Source organism: Thunnus albacares, chromosome 14, assembly GCF_914725855.1.
Source record: "Thunnus albacares chromosome 14, fThuAlb1.1, whole genome shotgun sequence".
NCBI classification, from domain to species: Eukaryota; Metazoa; Chordata; class Actinopteri; order Scombriformes; family Scombridae; genus Thunnus; species Thunnus albacares.
Genome location: NC_058119.1, coordinates 23,982,735 through 24,008,550, shown reverse-complemented (window position 1 = coordinate 24,008,550; position 25,816 = coordinate 23,982,735). Strand labels below are relative to the sequence as shown.

The window sequence follows — 25,816 nt, the reverse complement described above, 5'->3', positions numbered from 1 at the left end:
AGTCGATCAAAAGAAAATTAATCAGCAACTATTTTGATACTCGATAAATCGTTTCAGTTACTTTTCTAGAAGCCAAACATTCTTTGGTTTCAGTTCCATAAACGTGAAATTTTGCTGCTTTTCTTTATCATATAGGACGGTAATACAAATACTGTTAGTTAGAAAAGACAAGGCACCTGGTAAAGGGCATTTTTTGATATATTCCATGATTAATCGAGAAAATAATCCGCAGATTCACTATTAATGAAAATAATCGTTAGTCGCAGCTCTACATGAGGTGATATATTTCCTCCTTCACTGGATGTGATTCTGTTCTATTTGTATGAATCATGAAAGTTGAGCAGCACTGTATTTTACTCTGGATAAGAGAATCTGCCAAATGCTATAAATATAAATGTGAATAAACACCAGACTTACTGTATGATGAACATCCTGCTTACTCAGGATGGTGCACACATGCTCTATAACATAGTGAATAAAAAATTAATTAGCTTTGGCCCATCTGTCATGTTTTATGTGTGGTAGGTTACATTTCCTCCCTTTTTACAGAAACATATTACAAGACATCCACACTCTGTGGTGTCTGGGCTCTCTGGAATAACCATTAGCCTGCACCAGAGGGCTTATAAACTGGTACACAAAGCAGACCACTTCCCCATGTGCTATAACCAACAAATTGAGTCTACATATACTGAAGTAGACAATATTAAGCCACGCTGAGCTACTTTTAAGAGGATCCTCTGTAGCTGTGACTATCACGGAAAAAAAAAGGAGCAGTCGGTAACAAGGCCGATTAGAATAATCCACTTGGGCACGATGCCAAGCACTTGACCCGGAGGAAGCGTTGCCACAACAATACTCACACCCATCAGCTATAAACAGCAAGGCATGAAATATGTGGAGCAGGTCAGGAAAAGGACTTGAGCATTAGAAACAAGGTGAGGAATGTAAACCCGAGCTGTGTTGTTGAAAGCAGATGTGAACATAGTGAAGATGGCATCAAAAACCTTTCCGGGCCTCATGCTCCACAAAACCGACCCATGAGGACACATGCCGAAAACGTCCCCATAAATGTTTTAGGCTGCTGCAAAGCCCCAGCACACATCACACCTCTCTGACCGATTTCAAATGTGAGCATCACATGTCAAGCAAAGGCACGGGATCCTTTTAAGCAAAATACAAAATTTTTAAACTGCAAAAAGTATGCTAAGTGCACGCAGAACCAGACCTTCTATAGTGCACAACAGCACCATTTCCCCCGCCTCCTCCACCCGCTGCTCCTAAAACAGCAGACTGGAGTCCGACCCTTTGGCGCCAAATTCCTGCTGAGAATTAAATTAACTCATCAAAACAAACTACCAGTCTGGAGGCTCCAAGAGACTGGCATCTCTAAAGAATCCAAGATCCAGGACCAACTCCCACCAAAAAAACAGCGTCCTCGGTTTCAGCCTGAGGTGCTGGATGGCTGGACTCGTGTCTGGGGTCAGGAAGCTCAGAGGCTCAGTGAACTACTAGAATACACGTCAGGTGAAATGAGTCTTTCATCCCAATGTGTCCATATTTCCACTGTTAGTTATAGTGTAACAGATACCACTTAGAAAAAATAATTAAAAGCAGCAATTGTTCCTGTTTTTTTTTTATTTTTTCTATGAATAATGTTTGGAACATCTGTGTAAATCAGACTTCCCTAAAATCTAACTTTGGCTGTCTTAAATTAAAAAGGATTACGGTAAGCCTGCGTTCTCGAAAAAGTGACTAAAACAGTAAACCACATTTTGTCTGAGGAGAGTTTTCAGTAAAACAGTCTTTGCGTTACATTATGCTGTTAAGATTTACATCAACTTCTACTAATCAAGCTAAGGAGAAGGCTTCTGTTTTTTCCCTAAAATACTGTTTAAATATAAAATATAACTGCGCTCTGTGTTTTTTTTTTTTCATTTAATTATGATCTTGTTTTTTCCAGTTCCTCCGTCCTGCAGCTCATGCCACTGCACTGCTGAGAAGTATGCACCAGTGGGACATCAATAAACCAGTGAAAGTCAGTTTTTAGGGCTGCAACTAACAATCATTTTTATTGTCAATTCATGTAACGATTATTTTCTCGATTAATCATTTGGTCTATAATAGTCTCTCCCAATTTCCCAAAGCCCTTACTCATATTGCTTATTTTGTTCGACCAACAGTCCAAAACTTACTATCATGTAAGACTAAAACCAGCAAATATTCACACTTGAGAAGCCAGAACTAGTGAATTGTTGGTATTTTTTTATTTGAAAATGACTTAAACAATTAATCCAACCTTTGAAATAGTTGCTGATGAGTTTTCAATCAATCAATTGTTGTAGCTCTATCAGTTTTATTTAAGATCTTTGGAAAACGTGATAGTTTAATTGGTTAAATTTAGTTGTACAAGCAAACAATGACCACAACAGAATAACACACTGATATCCAGAAAGTAAAACTAAGACTGTGGCATGAAAATATGGAAATATATTTGTATAACGACACGGTGAACTGCCAAAAAGCTGAGTCACTTTTTTTTCTATTTCACATTGATCATTCAGGTGTGCTACAACACAACCAGAAAAGCCTAAAAGTTACTGTGACAGTTCGTCCTTATGGTTGCTTCTCTTCAGTTTCCAGGGCAGGTCCGTGTCTGAATGTGCTTTGTCAGGGCAGCCTGCTGGTTTTCCTGTAAGCCGCACTGGGAGGAGGCTAACTGATGACAGAAGGTAGGGGAAGAAATAGGAGGGCCTGTGTTCGAATTACCGTCTCATCAATGATTCAGTGGGAAGAACACAGACACACGTATGCACACAGACAACAAACAGCCCCTGTTGGTGGATGTGCAACAAGACACAAACACAAGCGAGGTCTTAAGACACACAAACATGCACACAATCGCAGATGCAGACGCATGAGCAATATGTGTCGGTGCGGTGAAATGTGTGCAGTCATGCGCATGGACTGGACATCTAAACATACACTGGTGAGCGGTCAGATGGACACGCAGTCAAACACAACAAACCGAGCGCTTCTGAAGCCAAACGCCATCTCACGATTGTACAAAGCGCACGATATGTGACCTTCCTGGAAGCACAGTACAGCAGCACGGAGTCAATGTGTTGTAGGGATGCGTGCGACTGAACTGTGAGCTCAGAGTGATTCAGTGCAGTAGGGAAAAAATTACACAACCTAACTAAATTTCTGTTATTCATTTGAATACATATTCAAATCTGGAAGCAGGTTTGTAGCTCTGAATAATTTAAGTGACTGACAAAAGTGCCTGATGAAACATAATTACGGTAAAGTGTTATTGAGGTCAACGTGTGTCATTCTTTAAGCATAAAATATAGCCACAGTGAGGCTTGTAGCACCCAATAATGTAATAATCTCCTGAAAATGTAATAAACTTTGCACTTAACTTGATCGAAAATGTAATAAAAATATCCTGACTGACATTGTAATAACATTTTTACTGATAGTGTAATACCTTATTACATTATTGGGAATTTATGACATTTTCTGGTCTTAATGTAATACTTTTGATGGATCATGTAATAAATACTGTGTTCATTTTCAGTCCAGAGTTTGGATTTAAAATGAAAGAATGACTATTGGGTTAAATTGCAGACTTTGAGCACCATACAGCCATATGCACACGGGCAGAAACTCAGGGACGTGCAACATCCTGGTCTTATTAAGTGGGTCATGAACTACCTCCTAGGGAGACCACCAGATGTGAGGATCCAGAATTCCAGGTACAGATGAGCTCCTGAGCAGCAGTGGAGACCCCAGGCAGCCTTCCTCTTTATTATTATTATTATTATTATTATTGGGTGCTACAAGGCTGCACAATATATCGTGGATGGGATATAAAGATGCAGTTGGAGTACTGAGACAACGACGGCTGCTGATTTTTCTCTCTGTGCTGGTCTGCTTTCTGTCACTTCAGCCTTCAGCCAGTTTATGTCTCTTTGACAAATGAATGATGGCACATAATGCTGCTTGGGTTACAAAAAGCTCATACACACTGTTTCATGTAAGCTGTCTGTAAAATTCTGCCTGAACTAAAAGCCCTTTACAATCCAGAGACTAAATAAAACTAATTCCAGCTTTTTGATGAATTATTCTGCCTTTTAGGGGGTTGTTTTTATCTTCTGTTGCACAGTTCTGTTACAGTAATATTTTACAGACATTTGCCTTTTAATACATTGGAGATCACAGAGTTCTCTGTACAGTTATACCGATATTATCATGGACAAAATGCTGTAATAATAACGCGAGAGGGTTTAATGCTACTGTAGGTGCTTGTTTATTGTTTCTAACACTGAGGGAAAGAATACCAGGGACAGATGTGACCTTCATTAACTCAAAGTCACTTAAATATTCTGGGTTAATTGAGTTATTTAGCATTGGTGTTTAACTAGCTTTTATAGTGTTGAATGGTACAATAACAACTGACATCTGGTCCACAGCAACTTAACAAGGGAGCAGTCAAACCTAGCATGGTTTTAGTTCCTATCATTCACGATTTGTAGAATTTGGTGAGGCTGAATCATTTAAAAGGGAAATATAATGTTCTTTTTATGATTTTCTGTTATTTTTATACTGTTAACATAGTCACAGGTCCAAAATTTGAGGTGAATGTATGTAAAAAATGCTCCCTGCGAGTCACTGAGTGCTCAGTTTGCAATGTTACCTCTACTTCCTTCTCATGATGATGTCATATTATTGTTTACGTAGCCATCACAACCACCAGAAGTCTGCTGACACACAGTTTCTGTAAGCTAACCAATCACAACAGAGTGGGCTCATCAGGAGGGGGGCCTTTAAAGAGACCAGAGCTAAAACAGCCTGTTTCAGACAGAGGATGAACTGAGGGGCTGTATAAAGGGCCAGTATAAGATAAATAAGGAGCTTTTTGAACAGTAAATAATGTCAAGATATTCTAGTAGAGCCCCAGAATATAAATACAGACCAGAAAATGTGCATGATACACCCTCTTTCAGTTGCATCATTTCCCATAGAGACCAACTATAGCTCAAAACAGTCAGGACAGTGGTATAAAATGCCAACAGTAGCATAAAACAAAACAACAAACTCTACACTAATAGTCAGTTTTACAGTACCTATAAAACGTTGGGGAAAGAAAATTGGTGGACAGGGTTTGGATGTGCCAGTGTTCTCATTTTTCTACAGACGCATGCTTGAGGCTGATTCATGTTTCCGTTCACCATTCGTTCCTGTTTGGGTCCTTGAAACTTTTGGTGAAGTTTGCGTTTCTCTGGGGAGGGAGCGGGAACAGTCTGTGTTGGTCTAATTGTTCCACACCTGGTCATAGTTTGTAATCATTAGCCTCTTGTCCGGCCAAATGAGACGAGCTAGCGCTTAGTGCAGCTAGCATTCAGGCTTCAGCGGGGTCAAGCTTGGGTTTTGGCAGAGCTTGAGACTCAGACTTCTGGCTCTCTGTCCTCCAACACTTTTTAAAATAAAACAGACTCGGTTAACATTTCTGGAGATAAGAGGGAAATAAAGTTTATTTAGCTCTACTCTTAACAGGTTTCACCTATTGTGTAATCATTTGGATTTAAGAAATACAAATTCTACTTCAGTTTCACATCTCAGCGACTTGCTGCTGTTTTTTTGGCATATATGTTGAGTACAAGCACCTTCAGGTTTTAATTATTTAATGGATTTTTAGCAATGACTGCCCAGTCTTTTCTCAGTATTCACAGGAACAGCAGGGCTCCCCGGGGAAGCCACAGCCTCAACAACTCACACACGCGACCTTTTGTGTAAGTAAGGATGTACAGACAAGCTCATTTGAGACAGGAAGGTTGGAAAGTGAGGCAGGAAATGGCAATCATGCATGATCAGAGGGGAGTTGATAATTACAGGTCTGTGTGTACATATGAGTGTCTGAGGGTGTGTAAGTGCATGTGTGTGTGTGTGTGTGTGTGTGTGTTTGTGTGGGAGGGGGGAAGGGAGAGATGCCAAATTATATCAGAAGTTTCAACCTCAGCTGCCGGTATGAACAAACTCCATAGCAGGGAAACCACAGCTGGTATCTTGAGGATCATATTCACTCCCTCACAAAAACTTCCTTTCACGATTTATATGTATAACCTCAACGGGGCTTTCAGTTTCTGCTTGTAAAAGACTTAGATACTGATGACACAAAGGGAAACGAATGAACTCATAGCGAAAGATTGTTGTTTAGGTTTTGGACAGAGGCGTTGAACGCACCACCAGGCACACCCAAAACCGAAAGGTGAAGAAGAAAGCAATTTGTCTTTCTCAGATGTCGATCATTTAAAGTAGGAAATGAACAGCAGCTAACAGATGATAGCTTTTATCTACATCTGGGACATTTCAGTGCTCTACCTGCCACTTTGGACATAAATTACTGTCAGGTGGTTCCTGCTCTACTGAAGATCTAGCTGGGTGGTAAAACAGGGAGTATGGTACATTTTGGGGTGTAGAATTGGAATACAGCTAAATAATATCCATTCAGCATTGACAACACAATGTACGCATGTGTATTAGTCTTCCAGGACAAGGAGGAAGGAAGTAGGCCCATCATTCTACACTATATAAATATCTTTTTTCCTGCATGACGGAAAATGAAAACTAGCAAAGTTTTCTTTGTCATGATTAATCTGAAAGACAGACGGGCAGTCTAGCCCATCCGGTTTTACAAAAATCAATCACAATAATTGCCTCCATAAAAAAACTTTTTATTTTTAAAAGGGTAACAAGAAAGACACAATGTGGTTAAATCCTAAGAATGAAACAAGCATCTGGTGTGAACATTTGCATTAAACATAAATTATTTTCTCAATTAATTGTTTAGTCTATAAAATGTCAAAATTGTGACAATGACTTTTGTCATTTAATGTCTTTTAATGTCATATCTTGTCTGAACAAATGTCAAAAACCAACTATTTTAAATTATATAAAACAGAAAAAAGCAGCAAAGTTGAGACCAGCAAATGCTTTAAAAAATGACTTAAATGATTAACAGATAATCAGAATAGCTGCAGGTTAATTTTCTGTCTATCAACTAAACAACTAATCATTTAAGTTCTATAAATTATTAATAAAAAAAGAAAAAGACAATGATTGTTTATGAACAATAATTGGAAAATATATTAGTTTTTTTAAAAAAAGATCATGAGCAAAAGACACTTTAATATTTTTTCTTTCTGTCTTTCCAAATGGAGCTACATAACTTAAATGCTGAAATTGTGCACTTTGATAGCTCATCTCACAATGTTTATTTCAAAGAAATAAAGCATTGCAATGTTAGAAGTTTTTTCCCCCAATATAGTTCAGCTCTACTTGTGTCAGCACATCCCTGACGTTAACGGACATTTTCCCAGAGCTCCACCAACATTTACAAATAAGGATTCTATTCATAAACTCAGCTGGATTACCGTTAAAGTAATAAACTTGCCAAATAGGACTGTGAACTCCCCAACAGCTTTTCTAAAGGAGCTGAACAGCCTCACTATGTTCCAGTTTCCCCCCCCCCCTCCTCCCTCACTCCTCTGACTCAGGTACTGGCAGCAGGAGAGGAGACTTGGTGTTACTACTTTTACTGACTGACAAACAAAGAGAGGAAAGAGACAAATACAAATTAGGTTACCGTGAAAGATAAATAATAAGAAGGGAGGCGGTGAAGGGACTGGAAGTCTGAGAGACAGTATCCCAGATGCATAGGAGGTTTTTAGTACAACAAATCCGGTACAGCTGTTATTCAGCATCACCTACTCACTCTATAACCTTTCTTAACTCTTTTATGCATAAAAATGTCATCAAAACAGCTCCTTCAATAAATAATTCTCTTCAGAAAAGCAAGAGCGAGACAATCTCCATTCAGATATTGTGCAGGTGTACTTTCACTGTGCAATGTGCCTTGTGTTGTCCTCTTTTACTGTGCAATCCTTATATGTGTCACATACTGCATGCACAGTTTAATGCTATTACTCTGAGGAGACCAGATTTACATAATGTATGTGGTTTACAGTAAACTGATTTCTGAGTTTACATAATTCATAGAATAATAGGATGTGTGGTGACCAACAGGAAGCATCTCATTAAAACCACAAAATAGCAGAAGGGAAACGGAGGGACTCGGTCGGTGTCTGTTTTTCTCGTTGATGAATTTACAGCGTCTTTACGCTCATAGTCGCAGTGTTTGTTCTAACATGAAATCAACTCTGCAGCCCTGCAACCAAGCATTCCTGACTCTTTACCATTAATTTCATGTTGCAAGTAATAAGATCGACAACCAGAATGGATGTTGATTCGGTACGTGCTGAGCTGCACCAGGCGTTTCAGGTCGTCTCTGCAAATCCGTCCGTCCACATTAAAACGCCATAAACCGATAATTCTCCTCATACCAGACATGCGTGGAGACCGATAAGAAAACTAGCGAAGAAGAAACAGTTTACCATTTCTGTTTTCACAGAGGCTTCCTGACATTTAGTTTAATGTCAGCACATTAAAACAATTTCAGTGAGAGAAAGGTGGAAGATAGCTAGTTGTTGTTTTTCTTCTTCTTCTTCCTCTTCTGAGTTTAGTTCAATAAAACAATGCAATGCTGCGCTACAGCCACGATCTGTTTTGTCACAGATATGACAGCATTTCTACAAATCTCCATTTTCCCTGTAAACACTACAGATTTACACACTCTGAAGACCGTTTTGGAGACGCTCTGGTTTCAGGGGAGAGAAACGGAGAGGAAAAATATGCGTTTACGAATTCGATCTGCTTAGTATGGACATGGTCTCAGTTTTATCAACAGCCGGCTCCTCCTGGCAGGAGGCGAACTTGAGCGACAAATCAACGCTGAATAAACACAGACTGAAACAGTGCAAACGTTTGTTTGGATTATGCAAGATGAAATTTTGCTTTGTCTTTTGTCTGAACACATCCTTAAACTGGTAAATCAGGTTCATAGTATGTGCTGAACCAAAATAAGTCACTTACTGAATATATGTGTCCTTACATCCCTACAACGGAGAAGCCTAGCAGTTAATTAAAGGTGCAAAGTGTAGAATTTAGTGATATGTAGCTGAACGGACCTGGCAGATATGGAATATAATAGTCATAGTATGTTTTAATTAGCGTATAATCACCTGAAAATAAGAATTGTTTTGTTTTTGTTACATTAGAATGAGCCCTTTATATCTACACAGGGTGCGGATCCTCTTCCATGGAGCCTGCCATGATGCACCTCCATGTTTCTACAGTAGCCCAGAATGGACAAACCAAACACTGAATCTAGGGAGGGCCTTTTCGTGTTTGTCGTGAGTTTCGCAGAGTTCTCCGCTACACGCTTGGAAGGGGAGTGGGAGGGAGAAGACTATTCAGTTGTTTTAAAATCTGCAACCTCATTGCTAGATACCACAAAATCCTACAAATTGGTCCTTTAAGTTTCACCGTGAATGCCTCATTAGTGAACGTTCACTGGAACTTGAATTCTAATGTTTCTGATAGCAGGGAGAGTATAAGAGAACTGTATCGAGCACAAGCTGCCTCAAGCAACACTATGGAAAAACGCTGATAGTTTAATACCCTCTCCTCCTCCTTTCTTCCTTACCTTGCAGAAACAAGGCCATAAAAACGTGCCCACTGTCTGACCCACTTTCCATGACAGATGTAATCTCCCCTCCACAAACTTCAGCCTGTTTACCAGCCCAGCAGAGAGTAAGCCGGACCAGGAGGAGGTGCCAAGCTCCTCGCACACAGCGGGTGGAAATCTGCTGCTCAGCTGTGCCGACGATTACATCCGCAGACCCCTGCTGAGCTCACCGGCTCTCCCTGATGAAACTACAAACCACAGGCACGTGACACACACGGATAAATGCAAACACATCCTAAAACTAAAGTCTCCACGACGTGATGAGCAAGGTTTAAAATGGTGCAAACAGACACTTTTTTTTCCCACGTTTGGCATGTTGTTGATTTGTTTGAATATCAAACATTCTCAACACCAGGAAGATAACCACCAACCGCTGGTATGACTGTTGCAGCTTTCATCTATTTCCATTGAGTAAATATGCAATAAAAGTGGGTTTCCACATAGTTTACACTTAGCTCAGTCTACAGACCCCAGCAGGTACAATGTCAAGGGAAAAATCCCTTAAATTAATAGCTTTTGCACGCAGAGTAGTCATTTGTTGCCTGAAATTAACCATTCCTACCCTCAAATTTAAAGGCTAAATATGCATATTAGGGACTGTAAGAGATGAGGGGGTGGAGGTGTTAAGTGGTGAGCCGTCTTACCACTATGATTTGGAAGACCTTCAGAAGCTTGTGCATATTGTGAGCCATATTGCCAACACTTTTGTAATTCTTTTACAGTCTTTTAAATTAGTTTCATGCTGCTACTGGATCACATATCTTACGGAGCCAAAACGGGACCGTGTAAAATCTTTAATTTGAAATAAAAACCTTTTAAAAAATAATTGATGAAATTGGGGTTATGTGGGTTTTTTCATTCCTGGGCAGCAGTAACTCAGCATCCAGTCCAGGCCGAGTCTGGGAGGCCTCTGTGTGTCCCCACAGACAGGGTTACTAAGGATACGGGCAGCACTGAGCCTCCATTAAGACATCAGAGCTCTCTCTGCGCTCCCGTCTGACACTATCGGCTCCAGTTTCCTCCCTGAAATTGAGACTCTAAACCATGCTGGAGAACACACACACATGCCCAAAGGCAACACACCCAAAGCAAATGTGAAAAAAAAAGAAACGTGTGTGCACACATATTACTCGCTCCCCTGTTGCGGGGCAAATGATGTCCCAAACACTTCACAATGGAAGTTATCCATTTTCCACTGATTGCAGACTTTAAATAGTCTCCACATTAATATAAAAAGATTCTTCATCCTGCCTTTTAGCAGATATCAGTGCTGAAATATGACTCTTGTCTAACTCTCTACACCAGATTCAGCTCTGTTTGGTCGCTCTCAAGCTGGATTTATACTTCTGCATTGAGGGGTTACGCCATACCTACAGCGGCTACGTGCGTGCTGTACGCTCTGAGGCTACATCGCAGCTGATGCACATCTCCTCAAAAATGCAACTACATTCCAGGACTGTGGCAGCTACCAAGATGGGACACCGACACGGGGGCATGAGGACCGCAAGAACCGTGATTGGTCAGCTTGTGTTTTCTCCTACATGTCTCTGAAAAAAAAAGGCTTACTTATCTTCTCCTTTTCAATAACACACATCTAGCAAAGCTAGTCTTCTCTTCACAATCCCCGCTCTCTATTACAGTGAAGGCAACAACGTAGATATGGCGAGCGCAGAGAATAGTACCATTTTCAGTAATGAAACAAAGCAGACCTTCCCCAACTTCGCTAATATGCCAAAGTAAATGAAACCATGTAAACACTGAGTGGATTATAATTAAAGCACGATACAACCCGCTCACGTATGATACACCTGTTTAGTGTTGCGGGTGCAATTCGACACTGAAGTATAAATCAAAAAAGCTATGCTGTTGGTATCTACTGCGGGACTCCAGTTAACCCCTAAACCCAGCTTCATGGATCTCATGTTTCCAAATTTTTAAATGTTGTACATTACACAAGTGATATTTGCAGGATGGAGTTGCAACATAGCGCTATATGCATGGCTTCGACTGTATGTTTGCTTGACTATGCATCTATAGCTTTAAGTTTTGGACACTTCCACACTTTTAATACTACTTTCTTCTGTGTTTAACTTTCAGAATTTTAAAAAAAAAAACAGCCACAAAACACACCAAATAGGTGGGAAATCTCATTCTCAATCTGCTCATGGAGCAGTTGTAGGGCGTTAAAGACAGATGTCACAAGAATGTAGATGCAAGATTTCCGAAGCAAGTGTTGCTCTGCTTCTAGCTTTGGTACTTTAGCAGGCTACTAACTATGATTTGAAAGTCCTATTCTCATACAAATCAGCCCTGTTGGGTTGTACTGACCACCAAGACTGGTCAGCATTACAAGTTTCCTGATTAATCATCACACTGACAAGCAAACAATGGAAATAGGGCCTGGGGCATCCTGGTGGAGCAGCAGCAGCGGCGGCGAGGCACAGATGGAGTTAATGTCTGTCTGTCTTTACCGTGACATTTCCAACATGGGGGGGGGGGGGGGGGGGGAGTCAGTGAGATCTCTATCAGGAGCAGAACTTATCACATCATCGCTTACCAACCGGGACAGAGTGAACGAGACAGAGAGAAAAGAAAGAAAGGGTGGATGGTGGAGGATGGGAGGGGAAAAGAAACGAGAGAGGGTGAGGGACACAGAGGCACAATGAGATGGGAGATAGGGAGGGAAGGGAGGGGAGGGAAGTCATTAACTGGCAATCAAGGTTTAGTAATGGCGAGAGTCTGTGCATTTGCTTAATTCCTTATCAGGCAATGTTCCCTTTCCCACCCCCCCACCCCTCAGTGACAGGTCAGCATGCAGACTGAAAGTGATGTAAACTAATACTTGCATCTCTGAAGCCAACACATAGACACACACACACACCGATATAGCTACTGCCCACCCGAAGTCTTATCTTTATAGAGTGTCTGATTTCCACTGAGATAAAGAATGAGCACAAACAGGTGCATAAGTGTATGCATTAGTGTGTGTGTGTGTGCGTGCGTGCGTGTGTGTGTGTGGTTGCACTTTGCAGCTGCAGCACTCACAATAAAACAGTACCACTGACTGGCATGACTTACCTGCAGAGAGCTCGGACATTATTATACGCGTTAATAAATGATCAGTTAATGATGACGGAGCAGATGGCAGGACAAAGCAGGTGACGGTTGGTAACAGATAACACTGTATGGGCTCGCTAGCGCTCAACTAGCCTACTATCGTTTGTGTTTGTGCCGTATTATCGCTGTTGTAACTGTTAAAACATGTACTTACTGCGATGTAAATGTCGATTATTTCTTCCCAACGTCTCCGGTGTAGCTTCTCCACACAGCTGCTGTCTGGCTTTCCCAACTTGCTGAGGCTAGCAGGCTAGCTAACGTTCAACCGGCACACACACACAAAAAGGATTTTTAATTTCTCCCTTCAAGGCTGGTTTACCAAAAAAAAAAAAAAAGACAAACAAAACCGTGACTCTCATTTAAAAAAAGGGAAAGCAAAAGAGGGTTTGTGATGTGTGTTCCCCCTTCTCTCTGCAGCTATGAGTTAGAAATATTCACCGTAAAGATAAATATCCACTGTGCTTTATTTCAACTGACAGGCTCTCTGCGGTGCGCTGTCCTTTGTTGTGAGCATCTCAACGTAAACACAGAGCGGACCGAGCTCCGGCTGTGAGTGTGCGCTGTGGGCGGAGAAAACAGACGCCGACGTCACCGCAAAGGATTCTGGGAGTTAGAGTTCTGTTTGATGATAATGAATGTAGCACAGTTAAAACCTTTTTTGAATTATTTTGCTCACTTTATTTTTGATAAAATTGATGGTCATCAGTGGTGGAAGAAGTTTTCAGACCCTTAACTTAAGTAAAAATACTAATATAATACATACAAAAGACTTTTTCTCTAATCTTTGATTTTTGTTGAAATTTTGGATCATTTGAGCATTTATTAAAAAGAAACCATGTGAGACGTTTAGAGGGAAAAATCATTATTTGGTAGAGCGTTGTTAACAACTCATAAATAATATAGTAAAATAAAATAAATAAAATGGAAATACTCAAATAAAGTACAAGTACTTCAAAATTGTACTTCAGTACAGTATTTGAGTAAATGTACTTACTTTCCACCACTGATGGTCATGTAATTGTTTTTTTCTTTTACTATAAAAATACTAGATTTGGTAAACTTTTACATATTATTTGCATTTTTTTATTCATAAACAACAATTCCTTAAAGCTAGTTTGAAATTGGATTTTTTAAATTGACTATATATCTCAAATACAGTCTATGAGATCCATTTAAAATTGCAAGAACACAACAGGTTTTTTAAAATGTTTTGATGATTATTTCTCTTTGTACACCCTGTACTATTTTGCTTGTAATCAATGCATGAATCTTTTTCCTGTGTATTATTTTCCTGTTTTTTATTGGGTTTTGAGTGTTTTCATATTACATATTCACTTTTTAGTACTGTGTGAAGTTTTGGTGTATTTATATGTAAGGAGTATCTTATACCTGTAAACTATAGCAATCAAGAGGTTGTAAAATTTGAACTTCACTGTTGATTAGTTTATACAGTATCAATGCTATAATTTTATTGTAAATTCTGGATATGATCTAATATCTCAATCTGCAAAAATAACTAGTCACTCACTACTGCTGTCAGATAAATGTGGTGAACTGAAAAGTAAAATATCTCCATGTGACATAAAGAATAAAAGTGGTCTAAAAGTATAACACCTCACAAAACTCATTTAAAAGGTCAGACCCTTATAACTGTAGGTTACAATAAGTTAGTACATGTTCTGTGTTACTTTCCACCTCTCAAAGTGTTTTCTGACATACAACAGACGGCTTCATGAACTCACCTTGAACACTCGTGAGACCTTCAGCGGTTCCTCTGCTTCATTGCCTCCACAATGACCTTTGATGTGAATCTTTGTGTTTCCAGCTCCACAAATACGCGTGACTCTCTCTCCCTCATATGCCCTTTCATGCTCGCTTTCATCCGAAACAACTTACATACCATGAGTGCTTAAATTTTTAGCCTGCGTGGACCCAACTGCTGCTGCCACTTCTTCATTTTTACCTCCAGAATGTTGCGTGCCTTCTTTTTTCCTGTGTGTGCATGTGTGAATATGCAGGTGTGTAGGTGCAAGTATTTTGTATTGTGAAAGAGAATGAATCAGTTTTGTTTTTAGAGGCCATCCTTAAATTATTCAAGATGACACAGCATCTGCTTTATGTTGCTTTATCATGTCCAAAATGTTTGGACTCAAGCAGACATAAGCAAAAGGTTTATGTGGATCTGGATGAAACTGCAGCAAACCTATCTCTAAAAGATGCAGGACTGTCGGCGTGTTTACATTTTTATTGAAAATTTCAGCAACTCAACAGCGTATGTAAGGGAGGAAATCAGGGGTCATTTTCCTGGATTGTTGCTGTGACTTTTTAAATAGTTTTTATTGTTTTTTGTCAAATAACAAAACTAGAAAGTCACAAGAGAGTATAATCTTGCATAATCAACATGTGGCTGCACAATATTTGAACATTTTCAGTCTGCATAAAGATCCAGATTTGCATCATAATAAATAAAAGCAGGGAATAGATATGGATGATCTTCTTAACATTATTATTTTGATTGAGAAACTTGTGAACTGTTCAAAAATGTCAAATCTTTTAATGCTAATGAATCCTTGTCCTGAATCCACATCTGGATCCAGGTCAGTACAAAGATCCAAATCACATCTCATCTCATTTTTTGGACGTACGGCCTGATTTTCCAGCAAATTTCATTGGAACTTGCTGACTAGTTCTTGCAATACCCTTGAGCCACACCAAGCCCATCACACCACTACAGCACAAACACACAAGCGTAATGAAACATTTAAAATCATATCTCTATTAGAAATCTACTAATACACCCAGTAGCCTGGTGATTAATACCAAATAATTGCAACATCCCTGGTGTGATTCCAGCAGAGGAAATGTGTTGAGTGTCCCATGTTTCCTGTCTGTCTTTCACACTGTCACTACCAAAAATATCTATTGCAAAACAGTGAAAGGGATTTTCTTAAAGATTTACAGCCCAAAAGAGATAAAAAAAGCTAACTATCGTGCTGTATATTCAAAATTGCTGCATGTCATTTAACGTGTCAAGGCTGAGGTTCAAGTCCAAATATAGTTGGATCAGATAAGATAACTTCATTCATTTCCTGAGGGGAAGCTAGTTTGGTCTGACGTGCGTGCACAATGACAAAAAACAAGAGACACAAGTGTGGCAGGTCACAGCAGACAACATTTGAAAGACACATGCACATATTCCAAAAGGGGGGTAGCTCAGGAGCCCACAAAGCCAAACAGTTAAAAAATAATAGACAGTATTCAACACAACTGATCAGTCAATAAGTAAACAGCAAAAACAGGGAATAAACATGCAAAAAAAAGCCTTTAAAACTATACATATGAAACAAAACCTTAAAAGGGAAGTATCAGATTTCAAAATTCAAAAATTACACTGCTGTGGACACAAAAGACCTTCTATATAAGTCATATAAAATGACCTTTCTCCCCCGCAGACATGTGAAGTGAATCTGTCCCAGATGTGGAGCAAACAACACTACTTTCAATACACCACCAACTGTGTGTATATGATTCTTGGAGGATGAGTTATACCAGAAGACTTGCAAGTTTGTGAAAGTGTGTTTGTGTGTGTATATATATTTGGACTGAGTGGGAGACAACTCCTTCAATGTGAGAATGAGTGGAAAAATCAGGTGAGGCCAAGAACAGATTCACTACAACTTAACTGCCCTCATGGTAATCACACACTCACACACACACACATATGAGTAAGCACACAGAGACAGACTTATTTTTATGCTGCTGAGACGCTGTAAAACACACACTTACGTTTTGCTAATAAAAAACACGCCTGCTGCAACGCTGAACGCCAGAAGTGAGTAGTGGGCATTGCAAGTTGAAAAGTGTTTTTCAACGAGCTGCAGATGCTGACAGAAAACTTTAAGCTTTTGCTTGAAGAAACTTAAGAAACCCTCTGTCCTGCACACACCTTACATAATCTTTGCACACATTTTAATCTGTGTTTGAATCCTCCTGTTTACGTTGCTATGGCGACAACGCCAACACCTCTCATGGACGTTTCCAAAGGCTGGATGCAGCAGACACACCTTCCTTTGATTCCACGGGCAAAGGCTCTCCAGCCAGTTCACTTCACTTCACTTCTGATGGATGTTTTGACAAGTGCTTCTCTTTCCAAGAGCCAATGGGCTGCACTTCTGTGTGAAGCGTCAGGAAATGATGAAAAATGCAGCAGAGACACTCACACACACACACACAGACACACAGAGTTGTGTTTCCATCACTTCAGAGGACATTACATTGACTTACATTCATTTCCTGGAGATTTATCCTAACTTTAACATAATCCCAAACTTATATTAACTTTAAACTAAGTCTTCACCCTAAAATGAATGATTTACATTAAGGGGACTTGCTTTTTGTCCCCATAATGGAGGCGAGTCCCCACAACATGACTGTGCAAACAGATTTGCGTCCCCACAACATGAGGAATATCTGGACCACACACACACACACACACACACACACACACACACACACATACACACACACACACACACACACACACACCCCCACACACACACACACATATTTGATTCATCTGGCCCAGTCACCCTATGTGCCTGCTTTGTGATATGCTAAACATTCTGTAAACATTATCCTGTGCATGGTTACTGTCACCATGGCAGCATGACAACAGCGCAGGGCTCAGCCCCTCAAACACAGGACAGTAGTGTTATTTAATATTTGGCAACGCATGAGCACAGCATGTTTCTATCACATAATCCTGTCACACCAGCGAAGACTTCTCCGTGCAGCCCTCCTGACTCCCTTGCGCGGCTGAACGCAGCCCAGCTGTTGCTATGTTTTGGTCTTATCGCACAACAACAACAAAGGATAAAATGCTCACTGAGAACAGTCTGCCCTTAGCGCAATCCCATACACTTTGTCCACTGTCTGCATCACATGGGACAAGAGCAGATGCTTTTGCTAAGATTTAGGGCACTTACATCATATTAATGAAATTCATCAAGTTAAGTAAGTCAGGACAAAAACAGAACTGTTTGTTTGGCTGTAACCAAAGAGTTTGCTGACAAAATAAGACTTCAGCCGGTGAAAAAAAATGAGAACATGAGCTATTTTGATTCCCCATTCTTCTAAAATAGCAGCATTTTAGAGCTTGAAAACTCACTTTTTTTGTTGAGATGGACATTTTTTAGTAGATAAACAGACTCATAAACCAGAGATCATAGTTCAATGTCTGTCAAAACATTCAGTAGCAGACCTGCGTCATTTCAAACACTGATCTGCAGCTTGCTCACTTGGTGTCATTTGCACCAGTTTGTTTGCCAGAAGCTTAAACTATACATATTAATACTGAGGTTCAAAAATCTGTTAGGAAAAATATTTTGGGATGAAGTTCTGCTGCAACTAAGACACTTAAAAATCAACTTTTTTTTCAGACAGAAGCAACTTTTCATCTCTAGTTCAGTCAGAATGCAGAAAAAGTAACGTACACATAGGCCAAGAGTCTATATATCTGCATCTCTGGTTTACATTTAGACTTAAGACATGATTGGAATATTTTAATGATTATACATAAAGTTTATTTTTATTGCAGATATCTTCAGTCAGCTACTGCAGCCTAAATCTCTCTTTGGGCCTTTCTGATTGACTTGCAGTCTGGTTTAGGAATCAAAAATGATGATACTTTTGTCATCAACATCCTAAATATTTTACATTTAAATGTTATAAATCTGTTTAATGAAATTTAGATTTGTTCCCACTTGTTTTATTGACTTATTCTCTTTCTTTTCTTTTCTTAATGCATCCTGACAGCTCACTTACATCTCATTTTTCATTTATCTACCATTTCTTGTTGTTGTTGTTTCTTGTTTTTACAATTTTCTATCAAGCAGCTTGAAAAAAAATCATAATGATTGGAATAAAGAAAATCAAAATTTGTTATCAGTGTTGTTTCTGCATTCATGACAAGCATTTTATTGCAGACATATCAAGATAAAGCTCACATTTTACTGCAAAACAGGACTGTGCACAATTCCTTAATATGCATTTTTACATTGCTTCTTTTAAATGTGTTTTACTGTCCTCACTTGCAATCTTAATTTCTAATACATTTTTATGCACTTATTTCAAACAGTGCATTTTACTTTTTAGTGTTCTTATATCTTCTTACATCATTTTTTCTATCCTTTACTTTTAGATAAGAGCTCATAGGATGAAGTAAATATGGAATTATTTTCATTGCAAAAGAATAAAATAAAAATAATTCATATCTGCCACAAAAAAAGACACCGGTGCAGCACTGACAGTTAATATGCACTAAACGTTACAGAGTGACACAGGTTTGAAATCAAGCAAGGATTCATGAAGTATGAAAACACAAGTACTGACAGGACGCACCGTGTACCTGAGTGTAATCTGACCATACATCAGGTGTGTGTGTGTGTGTGTGTGCGTGTGTGTGTGTGTGTGTATCAGACATTCGTACATTGTGGGGACGTAAATCCGTTTACACAGTCATGTTGTGGGACTTACCTCCCATATGGAGACAAAAAGCAAGTCCCCTTAACGTAAATCATTAATTTCAAGGTGAATACTTGATTTAAAGGTAAGGTTAGTTTGGGGTTATGTTAAGGTTAGGGTTTGGCCAAGCAGAAACCTCCGGGGCTGAAAAATGAAGCCAATGTGGAGTTGCCAAAAACTGCAGTTCCTCGAATGGCCACTTGAGGCTGGCTCCAAAGCGAGTCAATCCCCGTAGACTTTCATGTTAAAATGCCCAACATTACAGCAGAACAGAAAAACATGTTTACAGCTTGGTACAAAAAACGGTCTTGGTCTCTATAGCTAATTTCCCCGTTCACGACAACTCTACAAGGGATGAATTTTTATATAACTCAGCCGTTTAAATTTTATTAATGCTTAAAGTTATGCATAATTAAGGGTGTGGCCACTTTGAGTGACAAGTGGGTGCCGTGAAAGGCAAGTCGCAACCACGGTGACAACGTTGGTTAGGTAATGTAACCATGGAGTAACCCCAAATTCACAGAGTATAGGTGTAGCCATAGCCATTGCTATTTCAGTATGTTTTCAGTTCATGAAAGTTAATTGTAACATTTTTTTGGTTGTGCTAAAAGACCCTCTAAAGAGTCCGATATTCAGTTTTTTTCCAGTAAGTACATTTTGTTTTAATGGTTTTAAGCCTGTTTTTCACCAGCGAAATTAGCATTAGTGTTATCACAGTTAACCATAGACTGTAAATGCATCATGCTAACCAAGCTAGCAGCTAGCATTAGGCTCAGCTCTACCCTCTCATCCAAATTTTGTCACTTCTGGCTCCAAAAATCCAAGATGGCGACAGTCAAAATGCAAATGATGCAAACTCAAGGCTTCAAAACAGGAGTCCACAAACCAATGGGTGACATCACGGCGGCTACGTTCATTATTTTTTTTACAGTCTATGGGTTATGCAAGTAGTGGTTATGGTTAAGGTTAGGATAAGTCTCCAGGAAATGTAAGTCAATGTAATGACCTCTTAAGGAATGGAAACATGACTGTGTGTGTGTGTGTGTCCTACATTCTGTATTTGATTAACATACTTAAGCTAACTGCTCATATTGTGAATGGACATACTGTTGGCACTGCTCAACATTGCTGCATTTCACCGGTTCACTACTGAAAAACTGCACCAAGTAAGATAACGATACGGTAACATTTCTGTTTGTGAGTGAAGTAGTTTAATGTTCTGTATAATGTGATCTGTGCATAAATTGCAGTATGTGTTGTAATTTACTGCAGATGTTGTTTTGTAGTAAACGAAAAACACAAGGAAACTCCTCACTTGGCAACGGCATTGTTTAATCACAGGAACGGTTGAGTAGGGATGACGTGTTTTCTGATAACAATTGAAAATACCAGCCCTTGCTTGCATGCATCATGGGAGATAAATGATTCAGGGTTGCCCACTCATATTTGGCAACCATGAGTGCATATAGGTTATTAACTGGTTATGAGCTGTTTGAGAAGATAAACTTGCCAAAAAAAGACAGACACGCTGGCAAGATTGTTTTCCTATGTCAGCTGTTGGTTTCCCGGCTGACCGAGATGAGACTGACTACACCCAAAATTGTTGATTAAAGAGGACATATTATACCCCTTTCCCACAAGTTAACACAGTTCCCTGAAGTCTTTATAAAATGTATCTGACATGCTTTGGTCAGAATACCGCAAGGATCAAGCACCACAGCAGCCTTCTCATTCTGTCTAAACAGCCCTGTTCAGAACCGCTGGTTTGAGTGTAAATAAACTTAGATTGCAATAAACGAATAACTACATCATGATGTTGATTTGTAAAAAGCCTGACTTCATCCTTTGTCAGGTCTGTCCGCAAGACGACAAGCAAACAACTTTTAAAATGTTTGTTTTCTGAATGGAGTTCAGATCGATCAACACCAAACTGACTGGGTGGTCTTATTTCACAGTTTGTGTGTTAGTAGTCACATCAGAGACCCAAATACATGTGCAGAAGCTCTGATAAAGTTTCATAATATGGCTCCTTTAAAGTCATTTAAACTGTGATTTTGTGAAATTCAACAATGGCAAATTCCATATATAAAACCTTATATACACTACCTTATTTTCAGCTGTATAAAAGTTGTGGTGCAGGTGTGGATTCCACTGAGGCAGTTATGAACTGAACATTAAAGTAGCTATCTTGCAGTTTCTCTTTCAAATGCATCCATTTGTAGTTGTTTAGAAAAACAGGGAGACAGGATATGGTATGATTTTTTTGCTTTTTAGCCATGCTAGATCCATCTGACTCCATGGACGGCAATACTGGTCTGTTGGTCACCAATCTGATCCAGACTGAAATATCTCAACAATTATCCAACTGATTGACATGAAATATTGTAGAAACACTGATTTTCCTCATAAAATGGATCGTACTGATACTTGGTGACTCCCTCAATTTTATTCAGTGAAATATTTCATCATCTTCTTGATGGACTGGCACCAAACTTGGTTCCTAGACGATGTATCTGAATGGCTGTTGAGACTACTGAATAAATCTTTGGAAACTTTGATTGTGACATGACTTTGGTGATGCGCTGACTTCTCCTCTAGCACCAAAATCAGGTCAAAATTACAATTTGTCACACATACTTCTCATCTGTAATTTGTGATTAATGCTAATTAGCAAATGTCAGCATGCTAACACGCTAAACTAAGATGGTGAACATAGTAAACATTATACCTTATAAACATCAGCATTTTAGCATTGTGAGTGAGGAAGCTGATGTTAGCATTTATAGTTAGCATGGCTGTAGACTCTTAGTCCTGCTGCAGGATTGTGCAAATTAAAGGTTGTGATGAAATCTATTTAGCAATACTACAATTGGCACTCCCAGTTCAATTTAGCAACACAAAACATTTGGCATGTTTACTTGCTGACCTTGCATTAATATCATGCTTAAGGGAAAAAAAATGATATATTTTATTGTTATTGGGTTTTTTGTCAGGTTTTGCCTTTGACCTATTTTGTATTTCATCCTGTGTGCACAGTTAGTATGATGCTGTTTTGGGCTTCCATCATGTGTGTCTATAGAGTGAAACTTCCCTGTGAGCTGGTGGCTGCAGTGCTTCACTTCATTACTCACAAACTCTGCACCGCTCTTTACTGGACTGAATCACTCTTTTTTTTCTCTGGTAATTCAAACAGACAAGACCATCAACTGTTTAGTCTCCTCTATCTAAACCAGAGCTGCTGAAGGACCCTAGTGATGATGACATTTTAGATCTGGCATCCTGCTGGTCACTCAGAGATCAAACACCGTCCCCTGGCTACACCTTTAGCTGGGAGCTGTCTCAGTATGATGTGGTGACAAATTGAAAAAGGTGGAAAAGCTATTATAGACTGCAGCTGAGGACCATCACAAATCAGATACAGTGGTATCGATTGTAGCCAGGAGTTAAAAGAAAAAAAGCTCTGGAATCAGACACGGTGCTGGTTAAAATCCTGGGACAGAATATGATGAACAAAAAGTGTCTTTTATATGCGTCCCTGAGCGCTGCTGATTATCCAGCACGAGAGGAATGAATGTCCTGAGCTGTCATGTCAGGAAAGAGGAGGAATTTTCTTGAAAACCTTTCAATTTCATTCATCTAACATCACTTTTAAGATAGGGGTTACTTGATAATTTGGCCAATTAGACTTATATTGACTTAAAAAGATGTATGCATATTGTTTTTTTCTATTTCTTAAAGTCATATAGAGGACAGAAAGTAGATCCCCAGACTTTAAATAACCATTCAACCACTTTAAATTAATGCATACTGTATAATAAAACACATCACTATGAATGATAAAACTCATGCATTTTTTGAAGTTTGTAGTCAGGATCATCTGGGTTTGTCTGCTCCTTTTCTCCATATACATTTCCTCCTTTAGCAGAAATGCGTAATTCGATGCCTTTAATATCTATTCAGTGCACAAAACAACTTCTAGAGTTTCATATAATTCATCCAGTAAATGTGAAGCATTCGTCTGGTTTTATTTGGTTCATTTGGTCAGGGTTTGTTGATCGTGTCCCAGTTGCGGAGATGAGGAGATGAAATCATCCCCCTCAATTACATCATAACCTTTACTGCCACATAAGCTACAAGTGAAAAACTGTCTTCTTATTTAGTGCATCTTTCTTATCATAGTTTGGACAGCAGTTAATTTGAAGCTAAGGTTAATTACAAGGTGTAGTTTCGAGGTGAATGTAGATGTTTTTTATGAAAAAAGAAAGAAGAACGGAAACATTTGTGAATATAATTACCGTACATGACGTGTTACAAAATGACTCAAGGAAATGTAAACCAGATGCAGACAGCCGTAAATTGGGTTTAACTCTAAAGGTTCCTGGAATTCTCTTTTAATTAAAGTTTGAAAAACATTGCAACATCTGGATCAGTTTCATCAATTATCTACAGTCCTACCATGTTTGACTAATCGTAATCAACCATTACAACTGAATGGAGAGCTTTGCACATTATGTCCATACTGTCTCATGTATCTCATCTGTCTCTTATATTACATAGCAGGAACATACAGTATGGTCCTATGAGACTTTTGGGTGTCATTGCATGTAATTACAGAGTCATTGACTGTAATTAGGTATGGTGTCATCACTAAGCTCACCAACCACTGTAATTGGCTGTGGACAGACAACCAGACTCTCATTTCACGCTGAACTAAGGACTATTTTAATAGCAGCCTGTCACTGAGGCCGTTATCTATTTTCCAGTGGTTGCATTACGAGGTGTGCTATGGCCTTGTTGAAATGTTAGACGCACACTGAAGATGATAAACAGTTTTACAAACAAAAGAACATAGCTTGAGGGTTTTCACAACCATAGCTGCAGACACACGAGCCGACGTACACATGTGTACATTTGAAACAAATACGCAGAGGGATTGCTTGTGGGAAATTAATTATTTCACGAGTTTCTCTTGACGTACATATGTTTCAGGTCACGTGACACCAGGACATATAATCACACTCACAATGCTAATAGTGGGTTTAATAGAAGGGAGATGAGAAGGTGGAAACTCACACGGAGGACAAGTCTTGAGGGGGTTCAGGTATCTGTTGGAAACTCGCTGGCAGCCATGTCGGATCTCTTCAAGCTTTGCCGTCCACAGGGGTTTTAAGAAGAGATGTCATGTGAGACAGGAACATATATACACACACACACACATACACATACACACAAAGACACGTGTGTATAGTATGCATCTTCATACACAGACACACCACAATGGGCTTAGAGGCATATGTTACATAAGGTATTGTGATTTTATATATTTTTCTTATCAATAAATCCCATTTAAAGACTAAATGCAACAATGAATTGAAAACAAGTGCTATCTGTGTTACCAAAGTCTAATATATTTTATTCCACTGTTCCATAGACCTCCATTGTTGTCAAAAAAAAACACACACACACATCAGAAAACAGACCAACAGACACACACACTGTAGTTTATTTTGAGTCAATCTGCCAGAAATACTCCCAAGAGCACCAAATGTGTATTAATCTACTGCTGGAAGTTGCACCATTTCCACCTGTTTACATAATGTTTGCTAAAAAAAACTACAGTGCCCAACTGTTTAAGATTTAAGTGCCACACACAAGGTAGAGAAGTCAGAAAGCATTAAGAGACGGACCAACACGTTGTTGTTGTTGTTGTTGTTTTTATGAGATATGTTGACAAAAACAAAAATACACTGATAGGCTTCAGACAAAACAAGCAAATTGAAGACTGTTGTCTCTGAGAAATGGTGCATGACATTTTTTCACAATTTTTTAACATTTCACATGGTCGATTAATCAAGTGTACCAGACTGATTGATAATGAGAATAACTGTTAGCTGCAGCCCTGTTTCAATCTATTTATATCTGACCTCTAAACTTTTTGCTTTCATTTCCAGTAGTTCTACTGTCAGTAAATTAAGTTTTACTCAGTTAATCACTATTTGATTTTAAAACTATGTCTCTTTATTGAAATACTTTGTGGTTGTAAAGCTAAAAGTTTGCTTTTAAATACATCACATCAAGACACAATATTACCTCCTCTGTGTCTACTATACACACATGCAATAGGAGACACACACAAAGACATTTTTCTTTACACACATATAAGCTCAGATTGTGGACACACATCACAGGAAATATGAGCATGCACAGACCCATTAACCCAGTAACCATGAAAAAACCCACATACCAAGGCACACCCACTATCACACCACACACACCACACACACACACACACACACACACAAAGTTCAAACAGTCAGTCAGGTGAGGATCCAGACTCTACCAAAGGCAATGGGGTCATCACCATCACCATGGCAACGAGCAACACAGTGATGCAAGCGAGCATGATGTCATTAAATAAATCTGTCGTCCTTGGCCTCCGGGTGTTTTTGTAACCACAGGAATTGTACTTTGGTATTAAGTAAAATCTGGCAGCGCTCTGAAATGCAGAAGCAGGGGACAAAGAGA

General features: G+C 39.2%; 1 protein-coding gene across 1 annotated transcript in view; it reads right to left on the bottom strand.

Annotated features, from left to right (window-relative positions):
• Positions 1-13,279, bottom strand: part of peli1b (pellino E3 ubiquitin protein ligase 1b) — a 49,193-nt gene extending 35,914 nt beyond the window's left edge. Inside the window, exon 1 of the mRNA XM_044372689.1 lies at positions 12,924-13,279. The gene's annotated coding sequence lies outside the window, so the exon portion shown is untranslated. The remainder of the gene's footprint in view (positions 1-12,923) is intronic.
• Between the last annotated feature and the right edge of the window lie 12,537 nt (positions 13,280-25,816).